This window comes from Ovis canadensis, chromosome 2, assembly GCF_042477335.2.
Source record: "Ovis canadensis isolate MfBH-ARS-UI-01 breed Bighorn chromosome 2, ARS-UI_OviCan_v2, whole genome shotgun sequence".
Classification (NCBI taxonomy): Eukaryota; Metazoa; Chordata; class Mammalia; order Artiodactyla; family Bovidae; genus Ovis; species Ovis canadensis.
This window is the reverse complement of record NC_091246.1, coordinates 191,033,862-191,055,170: the sequence shown is the minus strand read 5'-3', so window position 1 is coordinate 191,055,170 and position 21,309 is coordinate 191,033,862.

Below are 21,309 nucleotides of genomic sequence, written 5' to 3'. Positions count from 1 at the left end.
CAGGCTCTCCAAACCCTCACCTGCAGCCCATCTTCCCCCTCACCTCTGCCCACCTCAGGCTGCTTTCTTCATGCTCCTCCCCAGCTGGAAAATCTGCTCACATTTCTGTTGCTTTCCAGATTCTAATCTGGAGTATACAACTGAGGGCAGCTTCATGACCTGGGGCAAGTCACTTAAGCTCTCTGAGCCTTGGTTTCCTCAGACGTAGGGCTCCACAGTCATAATGAAAATGATCGTTTATTGCTGCCTACTGTGAGTCAGGTACTTTACAAAACTGACTTGCTTAACCCTTACAGTCCTGCATGTGAGTAGTTATGAGCCCATCCTACAGACAAGGAAACTGAGGTTCAGAGAGCTTGAGTAAGTGGACAAGAGTCCCCAGCCAGAGACAGCAGAGTCAGAGACAAACCAAAGCAAATGAGGGTGGTCTTGATATTTACCCTGCAGAGTGAGACCATGAGGAAAACAGGCTGAAGGAAACCACCCAGCTCAACACAGAGCCCTCTGGCTCTGCCCGGTGGAATGACCCCTGCTGTCCCAGGCTCTGGAGCCCCACAGGGACACAAGAACAGGCTCTCTCTGGCCACAGGGGCTCCGTTGTCCTGCCTATAAATGGGGTGAAGCTGACCCTGTAAGCCAATAATCCCCAGTCTGTTTGGCACCAAGGACTGGTTTCATGGAAGACAGTTTTTCCACGGACCAGGGCGGATAGGGGGGATGGTTTCGGGATGATTCAAGCACATTACGTTTATTGTGCACTTTATTTCTCTTATTATTACATCAGATCATCAGGCATTAGATCCCAGAGTTTGAGGACCCCTACTCTAAGACATGAGAGAGTAAAAGTGAGGTTAGGCCAGCCAGGAGAACCCCAGGTGCCCTGTGGAGAGCACGGAGTGGCAGGCACCAAGGTCCTGGGGCCAGAAGGAAGTGAACATCAGCCGTCTGGGGTGACCAGATGGGGACTAGGGGGCAGCGTCTGGCTGGATGGGAGCCCCTGAAGGCTGAGTGCTGTGATTCAGTCATCAGTTTACAGCTTCCCTCTATTCACAGGGAGGAGCACTGGCTGGAGGGGACCAGGAAACGAGGGAGCCCAGTGAGGGGGCCCCAGGGACTGAGGACAGTAGCCATAACGAGGTGCCAGCTGGAGCCGGGGGAAGCAGACAAGCACAGACATGACAGGGGTTGGAGGCAGAAACCATGGACCTGGCTGGTGGGCCAAGTGTGGGGCAGGTGGCAAAGGGAGCCAAGGGGAGGCACAGGTTCTTGGCACAAGTGACAGCGGAGGCAGGGGGTGGGGAATATTGATAGGGAAGACTAGGTCGAGGGGCAAAGGAGAAACCTGTGTGGTTCCTGTTGTGTTTTGGTGCCTGGGAGACAGCAAGAAGGGGTTGTGGGGCTGCGGGAGGCTGCTTGCCTATATGCCAAGGCCAGGGTCAGGGCCCACCCTGCCTGGAGGAGGCTAGAAAAAGGGAACAGGAGCCACAGAGGAGTGACATGTAGCAAGATGAGGACAAAGAAGAAGCCGCTGGACTTGGCAGTCTTGCAGCGGGACATCTGACTTAATGGAGAGGGTGGAGGAACTGGGGTCAAAAGTCAGGTTTGAGAGGATGTGGGTCCATGTGGAAAAGTTTGGCCTTGATGTGGCACAGAGGAGGGGAGTGCCCTGGCTAGAGGTTTCTAGATCACGTCCTGGGATGGATAGGCCAGAAGAGAGGGACGATGTAAGCATGAAGCTCCCTGAAAGGCAGGAGGAGCTGGGGCCTGGCATCCAAGAGGAGGGGTTGACTGGGAGAGGACAGACCCTTCCCCACTTGCAGCAAGAGAGGAGGCGGATGGAGGGGTGTGAAGTGGGGTATGGGAAGAGTGAGTGAAGGACTCCTGCCCCCCATCTCTCCCCGCCCCCCACCCCACACTTGGTTCTTCCCATCCACTCTCAAGGCAGCTGGAGCCAAACAAACACCAAGGCTGGGCTCATGCAAGGGGTTCTCCACTCCTGGGGCCGGGGACTGGGCTGGGCAGGGATGCAGATGCAGAAGGTCATGGACCACATGGGCAGGATGGGGATGGGGGGCAGTGGGAGGAGGTCCGCAGAGTGGCACATCCACCCCACATACTCAGGAGGCACTGCTGAGGGTGTGGGCAGGGCTGGAGCTGCCAGACTCTCCTGAGCTGGGGTGGGGGGAGGGTGGGGCCTGCTTGCCCCTCACAGCTCTGGCCCAACCAGTGAGCCAGACTTTGTAGGGTCCTGTGCAGGTGTGTGCTAAGTCGCTTTAGTCATGTCCGACATGTGCCCAGCAGCAGTGGGAGGCAGAGAAGCCCCTGGTCAACAGCAAGACACAACAGTGATAAGGGGTTATCCGCAGAGGTGATGGGGCTGGGTGGGCAGCCAGCCAGTGCAGCCTCCTGCTCAGGCTCTGGGCAGCCCCACCTTGTCAACTCCCCAAGGGGCCCAGGGACTTGGGGGTGATTTCTTCTCGGGGAGCTGAGTCAGGGAGGGGACCATTGAGGGACATCCCCTTTAGGAGAAGATGCCCCCAAAGCAGTGGCCCAGGCACTCACACTGTCCAAATTCTCAGCTTGCCATAGTTGGTCCTGGAGGGTAGGCATCTTAGGTGGGGAACCAGCTCCCAGCCAAAGAGAATGACGCCATCCAAAGTACAAGGACATCAGCCCAAGCCCATCCTCAGTCTCAGGAATGTGGGTGGGTCCTACTTCCAGGAAGTTCCTGGACAGGAGTGGGATGTCCCCGAGACGTCCCCATCCCTCCCGGGGAGTCCAGGGGACATCCCCCGTGGGGCACTGTGGTCTCCCAGCCCCAGGATCCAAGCCCAGTCGCCAAGCCTGATGACTACAGGCAAGTCACACCCCCTCAGTGCTTCGGACAAGAAGGCCACTTTGGTAGGGTTGCTATGGGGATTCAGTGGGACAGCATGACGAGTGTGCAGAGCTGGCTGTCTCCTGACCTCGGTGGAAGAGCTGCACAGGATTTCTAAGCAGGGGCCTCCCCACTGCCCATCCTGTGGGGGCCCCAGGGTCTGTCTGCCCCAGATCCCTGCCTCTGAGAGCAGGGATCCCGGCTCTCCTGTGCTCCCAAGTGTGGTCACAGCCACTGGCATGCCCCTGCTGGCTACACAGCAGCCCTGCACGAGGATTTGCTGGAGGTTTTTCTTCCCCTTTCACAGGTGAGCAAATAAGCCTGGGCCCACCCACATTTGCCTCCCTCTCCCAGCAGGCACCTGGGGGGCCTGAAGGACCCTGGGCTTTCTGCTTTGACATCCTGGCCCTGGGCAATGATGCCAGCCCAGTAGGACGCAAGGTCACGAGACTGCCATACTCTCTGTGCCAGGAGGCTGCTTCCCCCTATCCGGGGGGCTCTGACTGGGCAAGTTGGGCCTTTCTCTGCTTCATGGCCCCACGTGGCCCGCAGACTCACAGGTGTCTTCTGGGAACTCTGCTTCCTGCTGCTTCACATGCCACTTCAGGAGGCTTTACTTCCCCCCACCCCTCTGACACCTCCCTCATTTCTGGCCCTCTCTCCTGCCGGCTACTTTGAGCTGGGAACAATGTACCTGTATATAGGGCACACACAGCCCCCACAGAGAAAGGACATCTCCCCTTCCAGGGCCAGAGGGCCTGTCCCCTCCTCTGGCCCCAGCTGGGGCCCTTTGTCACTATTCTAACTGCACCTCTCTCATACCTTCTCACACAAGTCCCAATATTTACAAGAAGCACAGTGATTAAGAACTCAGATCTTACTGCCTGCTGTGTGACCTTCAGCAAAGTGCCTAACCTCTCTGTGCTTCAGCTTTCTCATACGTAAATTGGGACACTAAAGGACCTACCACATTATACTGCTCTGAAGTTTATTTAAAGAGTTTGGAGCAGAGACTGACATTTGTAAGCACTATATGCACTTGCTATTATTTTTATTATTATTAACATTCCTAAGCCTTTGTCTCTGCTGTTCTCTCTACTCAGAATTTTGTTCCTTCACCTGGATAACTCCAGCTCACCTTTCAGGACCTGGCCCAAGCACTGTTTCCTCTAAAGCCATATATTACTAGATACTCTCCCTCCCAACCTTAACCATGCCTCCCACCACCCCAACAGGCTTGGCCATCCCCTCCCCCTCCCCTGGGCAGTCAGTTTTTCCCCCCATATCAAAGGAAAAGTCTCTATTTGCATGAAGAACTCCTCTGCTGCCCTGGGACTATCCAGGTTTTGCTAGGCACAGGCTTAGCAGGGACCAGATCCCAGGAAGGGTTTGTATGCTCTAGACCTAAAGGCGGGGGTTGATGTGTCATTGCAGTGGTTCTGCCTGCCAGACTCTGGAAACTTTCCTTTTTCTTTAATATTTTTTACGTTGTAGTTATATGTTTTGCAAGTAAATTTATGAGTCCATTCCTTGTGATTACATACTAGACATAGATAACCCCCTTAGACAGCAAACGCATCTGAGCCCCTTCAACTCCTAGCCCCAGATAGAATTGTAGGCATTGGAAGTGGAGTCATTCAGACTTCTTTCACTCTTTTTTTAAACCTTTCTTTTTATTTTTAAAAAGTTTTCTTGAAATACGGTTAATTTACAATGTTGTGATAGTTTTAGGTGTACAGCAAAGTGATCCCATTATAAGTACATATATATACTTTTTCAGATTCACTTCCCATACAGGCTAGTATAAGATATTGAGTAGAGTTCCCTGCGCTACACAGTAGGTCCTTGTTGGTTATCATCATTCTTTCTATATGTGAACGTGTGTCCACAGGAAACACAGAGCTCCGTGTGTGCGCATGTGTGTGCGTGCGTGCTTACACTCTCGCAAGTGGCACCCTTCTGCTCTTTCCGCCTTTTCCCCTATAAACTGGTCTTTCCCCAGTGTTGATGCCTGGTTGGAAACTCTGTTGACTCCTTGCTCTTTTCCAAGCCATTAGATCTTCTCCTGATGACAGAGCTGATCCTTGCCCCAGTACGGCTTCTCCCAGGCTAGAAGGTAAGGGTTTGAGCCCAGGACCTGCCATAAGGCTAGTATTTCCCAAGGTGAGACATGGGCATCTCTGGGCCATGGAGATTCCACAAGGCTAACACAGTCCCCTAGTCCAGCTGAGTGGGGAAACACAGTGTGTCACTCCTGTCTTGAAAGCACTCAGAGGACATAATACAATGAAGGCTCTGACAAGTCCTGCAGGGAAGAAACTTACTAACCTTCCCTTAACCCAGGATGACCCAGGCTTGGGAGATCCTGGAGACTTTCAGGATACTTACATCATAGCAGGTCAACACTGAGCTAGTACATTTCCTGAAGTTAAAAAAAAAAAAAATAGGGACTTTTTTTTCCCTCATAGCCCAGTGGTTAAGACTCCATGATCCCAATGTGGGCGTGTGGGTCCAATCCCTGGTTGGGCAACTAAGATCCTGCATTCTGTGTGGTGCAGCCAAAAAAATAAATGCAAAGAAATGGGGTGAGGGCGGGGGAAGTATGAGGTCAGAGGCCAGGGAGAGGGGAAGGGTGAAGAGCTGGAGCTCCCCAGGGATCCTAGGGGTTGGTTGGGGCAGCCCAGAACTGTGGGGACAGAGGGCGTGTGAGCCCAGGTGGACCCTCTTTCTATGCAAAAGCAGATGTCCTGACGGGCCTAGCCAAGGTACCTGGGCAAAAGAATGAAATAAAAGGCCACCAACTTTGAAGGAAAAAAAAAGCTATCTCTATATGAAGATGGCATGCTCTTTTATATGGAAAATCCTAAGGGATGAACAATCCGAAAATAAGTAAACAATTTCAATTAAGAAAATTTTAAAATAAAAATCCAGTTAGATTTACAACAGAGTATCAAAAAATAAAATACTTACAATAAGTGTAGCAAAAGAAATAAAAAATTTATGCTCTGAAAACTATAAAAATGTATTAAAAGAAGTAAAAGATTATCTAAACAAATAGAAAGACATCCAACATTCATGGATTAGAAGACTTAATATTGTTAAGATGACAGCGCTCCCCCAATTGATCCACAGATACAATGCAGTCCCTGTCAAAATTCCAGCTGGCTTCTTTACCGAAAATGACAGGCTGATCCTAAAATTCATACGGATATTCAAAGGACCCAGAAAAAACAAAGTTAGAAGACTTAACATTTCCGGATTTCAGAACTTACTACAAAGCAACAGTAAACAAGACAGTTGGCGTCTCGAGCAGGAATAAACATATAGAGCAGAGAAAGAGAGAGAGCTGGCAGTCCAGAAATAAATCCTTATATTCTGGACAGCTGATTTTCGAAAAGGGTGCTAAGACAATTCAATGTGAGAAGAAGAGTCTTTCAACAATTGGTGCTAATTGCCTGGCTATCTACATGCAAAAGAATGAACTTGGGCCCCTGTCTAATATCATATACAAAAATCAGCCCAAAGACCTAAATGTTATAGCTAAAGCTATAAAACTCTGACAGGGAAAACATAAGGATAAATCTTGGATTAGGCAATGGATTCTTAGATATGATCCTAAAAGCACAAGTAACAAAAGAATACATAGATTGGATTTCACCCAAATTTAAAACTTTCTTCTTCCAAGAACACCATCAATAAAGTGGCAGGAGGGGGACAGAATGGGAGAAAATATTTGCAAAACAGGTCTTATAAGGAACTTACATCCAAAAGATATAAAAGAGCCTTACACTTCAATAATAAAAAGACAAATAATCCAAGTTAAAAATGGGCAAAAGATCGGAATTGACACTTCTCCAAAGAAGATATACAAATGATCAATAAGCACTTGGAAAGATGCTCAACTTTGGGACTTCCCTGGTGATACAGTGGAGAAAAATCTGTCTGCAGGGGAAATGGGTTTGATTCCTGGTCTGGGATGATTCCACATGTGCTGAAACAACTAAGCCCTCAAACCACAACTCCTGAGACCGTGTGCTGTGACTCCAGAAGCCTGTGTACCCAGAACCTGTGCCCCACCGCAAGAGAAGCCACCATAATCAGAAGCCCCAGGCACCGCAACTAGAAAGTGGCCTTGGCTCACCGCAACTAGGAAGAGCAGGGTGCAGCCACAAAGACCCAGCGCAATCAAAACATGAAACAAAATAATAAACAATTTGTTAAAAGATGCTCAACATTACTAACCATTAGGGAAATGCAAATCAGAACCACAGTGAGGTACCACTTCATGCCCATCTGTAGAACTGTGATCAAAAAGAGATATTGACAAGGAGGTAGAGAAATTGAATCCTGATTTGCTGGTAGGCGTGTAAGTGGTATGCTGCTGCTGCTACTTCTGCTAAGTCGCTTCAGTCCTGTCCGACTCTGTACGACCCCATAGACAACAGCCCACCAGGCTCTGCCATCCCTGGGATTCTCTAGGCAAGAACATTGGAATAGGTGTATAGCCGTTTTCAAAAACAGTTTGGCAGGGCCTCAAAAAGTTGAGCACAGAGTTACCATATGACCTAGCAACTTTACTCCTGGGGATACACTCCAGAAAACTGAAAACATGTGTTCACATAAAAACTTCTACACAAATATTCACAGCAGCATTCTTCATGACAAAGAGTGGAAATGATCCAAGTTTCTATCAACCAATTAATGGATGGAGATGTGGTTTATCCACACCATGAATGTTATTCAGCTATAGAAAGAAAATGAATTTCTGACAATATAGATGTAATATAGGCTACAATATGGGTGCAACTTGAAAATATGCTCAACAAAAGAAGTCAGCTGCAAAAGGCCACATATCGCACATGTTCATTTATGTGAACAGCCCATGATAGGCAAGTCCAGAGATGGAGAGGAGGTTAGTGGTTGCCTTGGGCTGGGGGTGGAGCAGGGGGAAAGGAGGAATAACTGGAACAGCATTTGGGGGTGATGAAAATGTTCTAAAATTGATGGTGGTGATGGCTACACAACTCCAAGAGCTTACTAAAAACCACTGGAGTTCATACCTTTTGAAAAATAATGGCAAAATTTATTGGCACAGCTCACAGGAATTGAAATGGGGGAAAGCAGGTTATAAGTTTACAGAGAAAAAAAAAATCAAAATAAAACCAATGCCTCAGAGGATGGACCTCTAAAACCCTAGGTTCTCTACACTTCAGGTAGGTGACATGTATGGTATGTGAATTTCCCCTCCATAATGCTCTTACAACTTAAAAAACTAACAGCTCTGGACTCCCTTGAGGGATGGCCCTGGAGCTGGGGGTGATGGGCATGAAACCTGCCCAGGTGTCTTTTCAATCTATCTGAGCCTTAAATGGTAACAGAATCCCCTCCCCAACCCTCCTTCTCCTTCGTCCCACACTCATTTCAGGCAACCCCAGCTCCTCCCAGCCTCTGCTGCTGCGTGTGTGTCCCCAGGGTGAGGGCAGCCAACCCCCTACACACATATGCCAGCGCTCTCTCCTGAGAGCTTCTCAGACCCGTGTCCTTGTCTTCTGGTTACAATGTTGCTGCTGCTGCTGCTAAGTCGCTTCAGTCGTGTCCTACTCTGTGTGACAGAATAATGCCGATGAGAACTACAACTCTTGCTGGGCACTAATTCTGTGCTACACACTTCACCAGCATTATCTTATTGAATTCTCACTATAACCTGAGAAGGCCAATACGACTATTATTATCCCATTTCACAGGTGTGAAAACTAAGGCTCAAAGAGGCATGTCTCTTGCCCAAACTCACAGTCTTGGGCAATGGTTTAGATGGGATACTTCAGGCAGCAGCTTTAGGGCCCCACAGCTATATGTACTATGCTGGGCCCTCCAGTGCCAGCCAATCCACTCCATTCACCCCTTCCCTGCCCCACCCCTCCTTTACCTGCTTCTTCTCCTCTTCCTCCCTCATGCCTCATCCAGCCACTACGCAGCAGAAACAGAGTGTCTCCTCTGGTGCCCACCCTGGATGTCCTCTCACTCCACCCCCTCCCTCCCCCCTGCAGCCAGCATCACCCACTCTTGGCCTCTGTAGAGGCTGAAACATCCCTTGAATCACCGGGGCTTCTTTGAGCCCTTGAGGCTGACCCATTTGGGTCCCTGGTGCCTCACCAGGTTCAAGATGCAGGCAGGTCCCAGTGGCAGAAATGACTCAGGCCCGCCCACTGATGCTTGACTCTGTTCCAGGAACTGGGCAGCATTTTGAAATGAGGTGACTCAGGGCCTGGATGAGTAAGGCAGACATTCAGCTCCACAGACAGACAGATACCCCATTTCGATTAGTGTGCATGGCTCCCAGGCCACAGACAGACCCAGGGCCCTCTGTAGTGCCTGTCTGAGCTCACACACTCAGGAACCGCGTTCTCAGGACAAGCCTTGCCTCAGTCCCTGGAGCCCCAGAAATGCCCCCATCCCAGCCATGGTGGGGAGCCCCCAGACCGCCCGCCTGCTGACACTATCACTTATTTTCTGTGCCAACCAGTCCTTCCCCAGGGCTCTGTGATCTACTTTCTTTTTTCCTACCTTAGAAATAGCTCCTCACAAGTCTACCCACGAGCCTTCTGAAGGCGGAGGGCCCCCACCCCTAGGAGGAGACGCTCAGGGGTTAGGAATTTCTGAGGGTACAGCCGGCCTTGTAGTGATGTTCACATAATTTGTTTCTTGAGTAATAAGGAAGGAAGGAGAAAGGGAAGGGAGGGAGGGCGGGAGCATAGATTCTAGGGGCCCCCGGTCTATGGAGTGTCCTTGAATTTGGCAGCTGGGTTTATTTCCACTGGTCTTCCTATAGCTGTGTGATGTTGGGGGAGTCACGTGCTGTCTCTGGGCCTCACTGCTGCATACCTCCTGAGACCTCTGTGATGGGATCCAGGCACAGGGTGTGGCAAGGCCTTCTCAGTGTTTGGGGCCAGCTCCGGTGGGTCTCCGTGACCCATCTCCCTCTCCCTTACTCATCAGCACCTACATGGATCCTAACCTTGCAGGCAGGCTGCAGGGAATGCTCTCTGCAAAGGCAATCAGACAGCTCAAACCAGAATCTGCCTTCTGGGAAAGTGGCTTGGAGAACACACATCCCTCATGGTCCTGGAACTTTCAGGGTTCTCAGCTGGAACTGCCCATTGGAGCCACTTTCCATCCAGACCACCTCCCATACACAACACACACACACACACACACTCGTAGTTTCTGCCATTCCCAACTGTACTGCCTGTGGCCCCGCACCTCTACACTGTACTCCCGCTGCGTCCCAGACTGCTGGCAGGCACTTTGGCCTCTTGACCATAGCCTCGGCACAGAAAAACTCGACTTCTCTCATCATTTTGTGAGTTTCAAAACTGTTAGGAGGCCTGTAGCAACCACACCCGGAAGGAATCTCAAAAGCCCTGCCCAACCGTCCCCAGCCACTGCTCCTCCTCCAGACGCCACAAGCAAGTGGCCCAGCCACCACTCAGCATCCCCACACCCGAGGCCATCCAACCTGGGCTCATGGGAGCCAGCCCCATAGGTGCCCGCACTTCTGGCCAATAGAAGGCTCTGTCCTCCCTCAGCCAGAGGGTGAGATGGGGGTGGAGACCCTCCCCCACTTCCCAGACCCCCAGAAGGGAGGCCTTCACCCTCAGCTTGTTCTGCAGCCTGGCTCCAGGGCGGCCTCAGCCCCACAGGGTACCAGGCGGGCCGCAATTATGAAGGTGCCCTCCTGGGCCTGCCCCAGGACCCTGCTCTGCAGCCAGGAGAACCAGGCCTCCTGCTTGGTTCCCCGTGTCTCCCTCTCCACAGTAGAGCCCCAGGCTCTGCGGTCCTAAGGCTTCCCTTCCATTGCCATGTCCTGCCTGTCCTGCCTCCAGAGTCTTGCCTAGTCCCGCAGAGCTTCCCTCCACCCCTGGCCCCAGCCCCCTAACCTCGGGGCTGTCCTTTCCCCACTCCCCTCACGTTGACCCCACTTGGCATCTTTCAGTTCCTGCAAGATGTCAAAACTTTGACCGCCTCAGGGCCTTTGCACGTGTGGTTTCCTCATCTGGAAAGCTCTGCGCATCCCACCCTGACACAGCCTCTCCTGTGATTATAAACGTCTTTCTTCACACTCAGCTGCACAGGCCTCTCGAAAGCACAGCTTCCCTGACCACCTCATCTGAAGCTTCAGACTGTGAGGCTGCGTGCCGTTGTTTCTCGCTCGCTTCTGTCGGTCACCCTTCCTGAACAGGGGAGGTCGGGGACCACGGCTGCTTTCTCGGCCGCTGTGTCCCTGGCCCCTTCCGCAGCATGGGCACCCGCGGGCACTCATGAGAAGCTGAGAGGTAAAGGAAGGGCTCACAGAGGAGCCTGAGGACACTCAGGAGGTGAAGGAACAACACAGGGAGGGTCAGAGCGAGTGGTTCTGCGTACACCCTGTCCTTGGCCACCTGATGCCCTCAGCACTGAAAGTCCCAAGGCTGAGGACTTGCAGAGAACTACTCACCACAGGTGGAGCATCTTCGTATATACGTGAGGTGGGACCTAGCACCAGCCTACTTCACTAATGGGAAAATGTGGCACCTCTGTGGGCCCCCGGAGCTGAAGAGGAGCAATGACACCCAACATCGGCCCACTACAGACCGTGGCGCCAGAGTGATGCTGGCGCGTGGAGACCTTGGGGGCCGCCAAGGGGGCTGAGCGCTCTGGAAGAACCATTTCAGGGGTGCAGAATGGCTGCAAACGTGCCTGGGAGCCTCAGACGCCCAAGGGCCTGTGCTTCCCAAGGTGCCCAGGACAGCAGAGAAAGTTGCGCCTGGCTTAAGGTCCTTCCCCAGAGCACAGTGGCCTCAGGGAGGACTTCAAGGACTTGCCCCTCCAAGTGCCTTCCTCCAAGTATCAGCTTCACCTGGGAACTTGTTAGAACTGTAAAAAATCTCTGGCCCTACCCCAGATCCACTTAGCAGAATCAGTTTGAACAAAACCCCAGGAGCCCTGTCTCACATTAGCACTGAGGAAGCTCTGTTCCCAGGCGCCCTAATGGCCTGCTGCCTGCCATCAGGAGCTCCGTTCCTGGAGGCCTGTGAGCTCGCCCACTGACAGTGCAATTACTCCAAGGTGTTCATCACAGCATCATTTACAAAGGAGAAAATCTAGATATCCAGCAATAGACAAAAGGGTCCTAAACTAAGAAACAGCCATCAAAATGCTCTTTGGACAGAATATTCAGCTGCATAGGGGACAGTTTATACTATACTATTCGTGGGAAAGGCCCCCTTAAAGCTACGTACACAGTCAGTACATCAACACATCACCAGCAGGCACTCTGACTGTTGGGGTTAAGGTGATTTTTTTAATAGCCTTTCTTTTATTTTTCCGTTTTCCTAATTCTCTCAGTGAAACTATCTAATAATAATGATAATGAAACCACCAGTGAACTATATTCCTTTTTAAAAAAGAAAATATGATTGTCCCTTGAAAGAGGCCCTCTTGAAATCAATTTATTCTGTTACAGGGCCTGATAAATCAGGTTTGGGGACATGTGCTATAGCAAGACCCCAGGAAGGGAGTGTGGGTGGAGAGGAGTTAGAACGGAAATGGGAGAGGCTGGGGAGCTGTGGGTTCCTTCCCTGGGCAAGGTAGCCTTCTGGAGGCCTGGGTTGAGGTGAGGGAACCCTGGGCAATAGAGAGCCCTGAAAGCCAAGCCCATTTGCTCCGTACCTTTTCTCTTTCTGCATCTGCTTCCAAGAATATCTTTCCCTCTGCCTTCCTTTTCTGGTCAATTCCCACTTGTCCTACAAGACCCAGCTCAGGGACTACCTCCTCCAGGAAGACTTCCCTGATAACCCCATCACCCAGCCTCTGGACAGGATTAGTTGCCCTCCTGTGGGATCCCACAGGACCCTCTCAGGACCCAAAGGACTGCAAGTGGGTGATAGGAGGTGTTTAAAACAGGCATCTCTGACCATGTCTAGCACCCAGAAAGCCCTCCATCATCAGGCACTGTGCCTGGTACTGCCCACTCCTCTGGGTTCTGCCCAGCAGTTGCTAAGGGCCTACCTATAAGAGCTCACGCAGGGCAGTTTCACTAAAGAATTTAGGGGATGGATGCCAAGCATTTCTGGAAGACCCCTCTGAGGCCTCTATGTCTCAAAAGCCCTGTTGGTGAGGTCTCAGGCTCCTTCCCACCTCCTCAAGCTCCTTGGTCCAGAGCGTGGCAGCAACCAAGGGCCAGGCAGGAATTCAAGGATCCTGCCTCCTACTGGACTATTGTAGAGTTAAGTGGGGAATGCCCATCCTGTGCCTGGCCAAGGGGATACGCCCCAAGCCCGGGAGTCTCATGCCCCTCTTAGCCTGTGCTGGGAAGGTGGTGGCCTTTGTAGACGAGGCCCAGGTGCATCTCTGAGTCTTGCAGTCTGTAGCCAACCAGGTGGCCTGGGCCAGGCTCTTCTTGGAGTTGGCCCAGCCTTAGGCAGCCCTGGCATCCTCCACGGGACACCAAGCTTCTCTTGGGTGGCTCCTCAAACCACCCACTTCTTCAGAGTCCCCCTCTAGCCGCATTTCCAGGGGCTCTGGGGCTTGTTGTGACATCTGCTCCCACAGTCTGCTCCAGGTGAGACCTGAAACCTGAAGCAGCACGTCCATGCACCCCACTCACTAACAGGGATACCTCACAGGTGAGGAAGGCCAAGGCAAGGTGAGCCTTGAGCAAGGGGCCCCTGGACAGGAGGTGTGGCCAGTGAGGCTAGAAGACATTGACATCTGTTGCCAGGGAGGCCTTAAACGGGGCTTCCCACGGGAGAGGACATTTCTGCTGCTGCATTGCTTTGTTTTGTTATGTTTTTAATTTTTTAATTGTTGTAAAATATTTATAACCCTGGTGGCTCAGACGATAAAGAATCCACCTGCAATGGAGGAGACCCGGGTTGGATCCCTGGGTCAGGAAGATCCCCTGGAGAAGGGAATGGCAACCCACTCCAATATTCTTGCCTGGGAAATTCCATGGACAGAGGAGTCTGGTGGACTACAGTCCACGGCATTTCCACGGCGTTGCAAAAAGTCGGACATGACTGAAAGATGAACACTTTCACTTCATTTCATATGTATAACGCAAAATACACCATCTTTCCTATTTTCAAATGTACAGTTCAGTGGCATTAAGTAATTACGCAACCATCACCACTGTCCCTTTCCAGAACTTTCTCATCTTGCAGAATTGAAACTCTGTCCCCATTAAAAAACTCCACATCCTCACTTTTCCCAGCACCCACCCTTCTGCTTTCTGTCCCTATGGATGTGACTTCTCTAAGTACATCATGTAACGGGAATCACCCAGTACTTGGCTTTTGTGACTGGCTTATTTTACTTCACATAATGTCCTCAAGGTTCATCCGTGTTGTAGCCTGTGTCAGAATTGCCTTCCTCTTTAAAACTGAACCCTATTCCCTTTTCTATACACTGTTGATCCATTCCTCTGTTGATGGACACTTGGGTTGATTCCACCTCTTAGCTCTTGTGATTATGCTGCTATGAACATGATGTACAATTATCTCTTTGAGACCCTGCTCTCTTCTGTTAGGTATATACACAGATGTAGAATTTCTGGATCTATTTTTAACTTTTTTGAGGGAAGTTTTGGAGAAGGCAATGGCAACCCACTCCAGTACTCTTGCCTGGAAAATCCCATGGATGAAGGAACCTGGTGGGCTGCAGTCCATGGGGTCACAAAGAGTTGGACTTGACTGAGAAACTCAACTTTCACTTTCCACTTTCATGCATCGGAGAAGGAAATGGCAACCCACTCCAGTGTTCTTGCCTGGAGAATCCCAGGGACGGGGGTGCCTGGTGGGCTGCCGTCTGTGGGGTCGCACAGAGTCAGCCACAGCTGAAGCGACCTGGCAGCAGCAGCAGCCTTACTGCTTTCTACAGCGGCTGCACCAATGTACATTCCCAGCAACATGCACAAGGGTTTTGATTTCTCCACAGCCTCACCGACACTTATTATCTTCTGGGGGTTTTGATGGCAGCCATCCATGGGTGTGAGGCAGCGATGTTGGTTTTAATACCAACCTACTCCCTGCTCCTACACTAGGCACCACTTGGGCTCTGAGGGACCACTAGAGCCCCCTTGACTCCCCAGGACCTGCTGATATAAATGTCCAGGAGGAAAAAAATAAAATAAAATAAAATAAATAAATGTCCAGGAGGGACTTCCCTCACAGCGCATGTCAACATTCAGCCAACTGTGATCATCTTGGCTGGTGCCACGTGTCCACCTCTGCCCCGATCAGCACTAGGGGGCCCTGAGGGTGGGATAGCCTTGCAGTAAGGGCTCCCACAGGGAGGACGGAAGGCGGAATACTGTGGCCTCCTGGGACATCTGACCAGCCAAGGATGGTCAGCAAACCTTTTCTATAAAAGGTCAGATTCAATATTCCAGGCTTTGCAGGCCACATCTCTGGCAAAACTAACATGTTGTTGTTGTTCAGTGGCTCAATCGTGCCCGACTCCGTGACCCCATGGACTGCAGCATGCCAGGCTTCCCTGGCCTTCAGCATCTCTGACAGCTTGTTCAAACTCATGTCCATTGAGTCAGTGATGGCACCCAACCATCTCATCATCTGTCATCCCATTCTCCTCCTGCCCTCAATCCTTCCCAGCATCAGGGTCTTTTCTAATACATAAACTTTGTCACTAAGTTTGAATTTCATACAGTCTTCATGTCATGCAATATTATTCTTCCACTGATTTGTCTGCAATCATTTAAAAATGAAAAAAAAAAACCAACCCATTCTGAGCTTGCAGATTTGCCCCCTGGCTGTGGTTTACCAAACCTTGTTCTGGAATTGATGGCAGGGGCATTGGGAAGACACCAGGTCCCACTGTACCAACAAGGGTGGGATGCTCCTCCAGCTCAAGGTTAGAGTTAGGACCTGGTTCCATGATGAAAAGGCTTCACCAGTGAGCCAAGTAGGCACTGGCCCTGGCACCTATTGGCATTACTCACCAACCCTCACCTGGCTCCTCGGTCCATGTCGATGGCAGCAGGAATCCATGGTGCCTCTGCTAAAGGCTGAGATTTGGGACTAAAGATCAGAAATAAGAGAGTGTGAACTCCAGGGCAAATCATGCTGGGCTGCTCACTTCACTCTTTCCTAACACATCTCTAGAGCCCTGTCTCAGCTTCAGCCTTGAAGGAAGCTCATGATCACCCTGGTGACCGTGAGTGCTAAACTGGGCTATTCAAGCCCTGGGGCAGGTAGCGGAAGACAGGAGACTTGCTGTCTTACTGAGGCTGCTGACTTCACGAGGCCATCAAAGAGCAGGCCCCATGGGCCAGGACCTGAGCGTTAACATCCAGCTCCTCCCTGTCGCACTGTGTGACCGAGGACAAGCCACTTCCACTATCTGCACCTGAGTTTCTTCATCTGTGAAACAGAAATGATAGAAACCCCAAGTGTTGTGTTGGATCCATTGAGTTAAAGTGTGTCAAGGGCTTAGGCACTCCGTTAAATCACACTCCATCAGTGGTAGCTGTTAGGATTTTTTAAGGGGGAGGTGGGGCAGGCCATGTGGCTTGTGGGACTTTAGTTCCCTGACCAGTGGGCCTTAGCTCCACTTACTTCCCTTCAGTGGAAGCACTAACTACTGGACTGCCAGGGAAGTCCGTGCTGTGATTATTATTTCATCTAATCTACACAAGTCTGTGAGGTAATTACTATTACTAGCCCCACTGTATGATGAGGAAACAGAGACACAGAAAGGGTAGGTAACCACCCCAAGGGCACACAGCTGGGACAGGGTGGACCTGGAGTCTGGAAAGTGGAGTCTGCCTGTGGGCCCAGGCTCTTAACTGCCTCCAAGCCCTGGCCTACATGCCCTCTCGGGAAACCACAGGAACAGAGAGCCCTGGGCTCAGAGTGGACCCTGTAGCAAGGTGTCCTGGGGCCACCCTGCCTGGATGGAGCTACCTCCTCTGGAAGGCGAGGCTCCTTATGACCCCACAGCCCGACCTCCTGTCCTCAAGCAATGTGTGCACACTCGCACATATCACAGTGCTGGGTGAGGACCCAACTTGGGGGGCCACACTCTGCTTCAGAGAGACCCTGTCATCCTGTGCGCAGAGCAAGTCCTGGGCTACTATGCTGAGCACCATTTGCTGTGGGGCCATGCCTGCCCCTTGGCTCCCCTCTGCAGACTGAGAGCCTGGGTGGTCTTCTCCATGGTCCTATGGTCTCATCAGCTTTCAGCAACGTCCTCCCCACCCCCAGACCCCAAAACACTAAATGTTGAAGGACCTGCCTTACCAGGACAGAACAGGAGCTTTCTTTCTTAACTTTTACCCTGAAGTGTGCCCCCAGCGGGGAGACCACTGGGGGAGACCACCGGCCTTGCTAATGCCAAACCAGCCATCTCCCTTGCCCACTCCGGACAGGCAGGAGGTGAGGGCTGCCCCAGCCTGGAGCGCAGAAGAGTCAGAACCCTGTGCAAAGGCAGCATTCTGTCCCCCTCCACGCCCCCCTCCTCCACCCACCAGGACTAGAGGCACCAAAGGACATGGAATCATCCTGTAAGTGGGGAAGCTGACATGAAGCCAGCTCAGGAGACCCCGCCCCTCCAAATGCCATGGAAAATCTCCAGGGCCCCTGCCTCTTTGATGGGAATGGTGGCTGGTCGCAGCAGGGATGCATGGGGGCTGCAGGTGGCAGTCCTCAAAGAGACTGGGATGCTACCTCCTATGAGGCACTTATGAAATGAAGTCAGAGAAAGGAATGAATGCATGAACCATCTAGTCCAACTCAATTTCAAATGAAAAAAAATATGCTAGAAACAGTAAGATGCTTGCTCAAGGGCACAGAATTGAGCGGCAGGGCCTGGATTAGGCTGTCCATCAACAAGTCTTTCTTGAGCACCTGCTGTGTGCTAGGTACCATTCCTGGCACTGGGGAGAGAGCACTGCCCAAGCAACCGGCCGGTGGGGGGCGGGGGGCCAGGGAGTGCTTTGCCCTCATGGAGCTTCCAGTCTGCTCCTGGGCCAGTGCCTGAATACCAGTTCACAGTGCTTTCTTACTCTGAGATAGCACACAGGGCCTGCCCCAGACCTTGCTCAGACCCTCCAGGGAGCAGCGGGCAGCCCTGGGCAGTGGACTGGCCTGCCGAGCCAACTCTGGACCGTGCACTTCCTGTGGGCAGGCACATCAGTGATTGCTCCCAAAATAGTGGACAGTCATCCATGGGGGGAGTGGCCCCTATTAATCAGTTCTTCTCTCGGCAACTGAATATGAAACCACACCTTCATGGAGTGGATGACCAGGGCAAGAAGGATGCCCGCTCCAGGGCCCACACATCCCAGGGAGTAACACGGACTCCAGAGTGACACTGTATCGGAGCCCGGGCTGGCACTGCTTTTGCCTATAGCAGCGGCAGCAGCTCCTGACTGAGGCTGAGCTTCACCTCGAGGTCTGAACACTCAGGGCAAATAACAGACTTTGGAAGACACTACTGCCTGAATCTGCCATGGGACACGGGTGCCCTTAACAGGGAGACACGTAACAAGGCATGGTCGGGAGTGCCAGCTTCTGGTCCTTACCAGGGTTGAGCCTCTCCCCCGTCTAGGGTCACTTTAGCCTGAGTTGTTCCAGCAGGGAAATGGGTAAGCTGGGTCAGATTTCTCACCCCAAGACTGCTGTCCCTTCACTCATGTACCAAGTGTGTGTATAGCATATCTGCCCCAGCCTCCGAACAGTGGCCGTGTGAACGATGCAGACTCCGGGTGCCGTAGAGTCCAGGGCGGCAGCCTGGCGGGGGAGGAGGCAGGTGACTGTGCAGGTGACTGGGAGTCAGGACTCCCATGCCAGGTCCCTCAAGGGTGAAGCACAATTAGCCAAGTGAAGAGGAGGAGAAGCACATTCTAGCCAAAGGAGGCACCTTGGCACAACTGGGAGGCACCAAGGTGAAGGCGGTGGGCTGTGGGTGGTAACTGCAGCCCAAGTGTTGGGGACGAGGACAGGCCTGGGGGCTCCAGCAGGTCAGGGAGCAGCCGGGCCTGGGCCACTGTGAGCCCATTAACCATCAGACTTCTTTCCAAAGCCATGGGGCCTTGAACAGATTTTATACAGGAGTGACAAAATCTGCCAAGTTTTCCTCACACTACCTGGGAGGAGCTGGAGAAGGTCATGGGTGTGTTTTGGGGAAAAAATCTGTGATTCCCCTGGGCTTCCCAGGTGGCGCTAGTGGTAAAGAACCTGCCTGCCAGTGCAGGAAACATAAGAGATGTGGGTTTGATCCCTGAGTCGGGAAGATCCCCTGGAGGAGGGCATGGCACCCCACTCCAGTATTCTTGCCTGAAGAATCCCATGGACAGAGGAGCCTGGCAGACTGCAGTCCATGGTGTAGCACAGAGTCAGACGCGGCTGAAGCAACCAAGCACACACATGCTATGATCCCCCAACCGCAATGCTGGCCTGTGGCTGCCACCACCAGTCAGGTGAAAGGACCTGCCTTCAGCCACCTGGCAGGGCCCAGGCAGCACCAGCCCAGCTGGCCTCCAAAGGCAGGACTTACCTAAAAGCCCCAGGGGTAAAGCGGCGCCTAAGGCTGCCTTGGGCCACCAGGGAGCAACTCCTGGACCGCTGGACCAAGGCTATTTGTGATATTTGTGCTGAGGGGTCGCTGGAACCCCTCTGGGAAAGATGAAGCCTCAAAGGAGCCTAGGTGTTCCTGAAGCCCCTCCCAGGGTAGGGAAGTTAGCAAGTGACCTGCTCACCCGCCAGAAGTTATATGGCCCCAGGAATGAGAGGCAGCCCCTGGGAGCCTCATCTGCCAATGGGAAAGAATGTCAGTGACTTATCTCTTGTAGAAATGAAATCACCCTAAAGCTCCTGCCCAGAGCTTGATAACCTCAGGTCAATGAGAGAGTTCCCCAGTGGCCTAGAAACCAGGCTACAGGCTCAGGAAGGCCCAGGGCTCTTTCCATAAGACCCAGAGCTCCCTCGGGGTGGAGATGTCATCTCAGATTCTCACACACACATATGCGTGCCCACAGGGGCCAGAAGAGCCTCCCTTCCACAGCCTGAATCCAACCACCTGGGGACCCAGGGACCTGATTTGTGCTCCTCCTGAAGGCCCTGCAGAAGTGACGGGGGGAGGGAGGGTGGGGAGTGGGGCAGACCCAGCATCCCTCTTTCCAGATGAGGGCTGCAAATCACCATGCGCTGAGCCAGGCCCACTTCCAGGGCCTTGCAGAACATCACCAATAGCAGACCCCACCCGCCACAGCCCCCAGAGCCCTGAGGTTCTCTGGAGAACACGGAAGGGAACTGGAGGCAGCATCTAGGGGCCCAGACAGGGACCCGCCCCTGAATAACTGTTAGGCCTCAAGCAAGACACTGCTCTTTGTTGAGCCTCAACTTCCGCATCACTAAAATGGACGCAGGTCATTTGCCCAGCAGGTGGCTACAGAGAAGCAATAAGCTCTCCATGACTGTTAGGCGGCATCATGATCGTCATCGTCAGCTTCTGTGAATGTTCACACAGTGAATATACAGGATGAAAGAGAATGCTCTGGGGAAGCCTCCGGGCAGAGGGGAGGGGCTGACACACAGAAACCAGCAACAAAGAACCCACGCTCACCGGAGCCTGGCCGGTTCCAAGCACCTTAATGCACACATCACCCCTCCGACAGGGCCCAAGGCGGGCACTGTCATGGTCCCCACTTTCCAGATGAGGAAACTGAGAGGTTAAGCCAGGATCCAAAAACTAGGTTTGGGGGGTGCTCTGAGCCCATACTCCAGGCAACCTCCTCCACCCCCATTGGAGAGGCCCAGCAGCCATGCTACCCACCTGGCCTGGGAGGGCATGGGGATGTCCCCCCAGAGAGGAACAGTTCAATGCTCAGGTGCCATGCATGTCTCGGGGTGGAGGCTAGGCATGAGTGAGCAGGTGGCGTACTCCCGACTGAAAGCCAAGCACACTCTGAGCCCCCGCCTCTCCCCTCTCCCAGGGAGGCCCCAAAACAGCCATGTCTCTTGCCGCCCTTCCTGAGCAGCCCAGTAGCTATGAGTGATTTTGGAAACAGCTCTTGGAAGTGAATCTAAGCTCTGCCACCTGCAGTGCATGGCTTCCTCAACCTTAACTTTCTCATCTATAAAAGGGAGACGTGGTGGTTTAGTCGCTAAGCCATGTCCCACTTTTGAGACCCCATGGACTGTAGCCCTGCAGGGTCCTCTGTCCATGGAATTTTCCAAGCAAGAAAACTGGATGGGATGGCCATTTCCTTCTCCAACGGATCTTCCCGGCCCGGGGATGGAAGCCGCATCTCCTGCATTGCCCGCAGAGTCTTTACCACTGAGCCGCTAGGGAAGCCCCTGTGTGTGTGCACACTCAGTCACTTCAGTCACGTCCGACTCTTTGCAACCCTATGGACTGTAGCGCACCAGGATCCT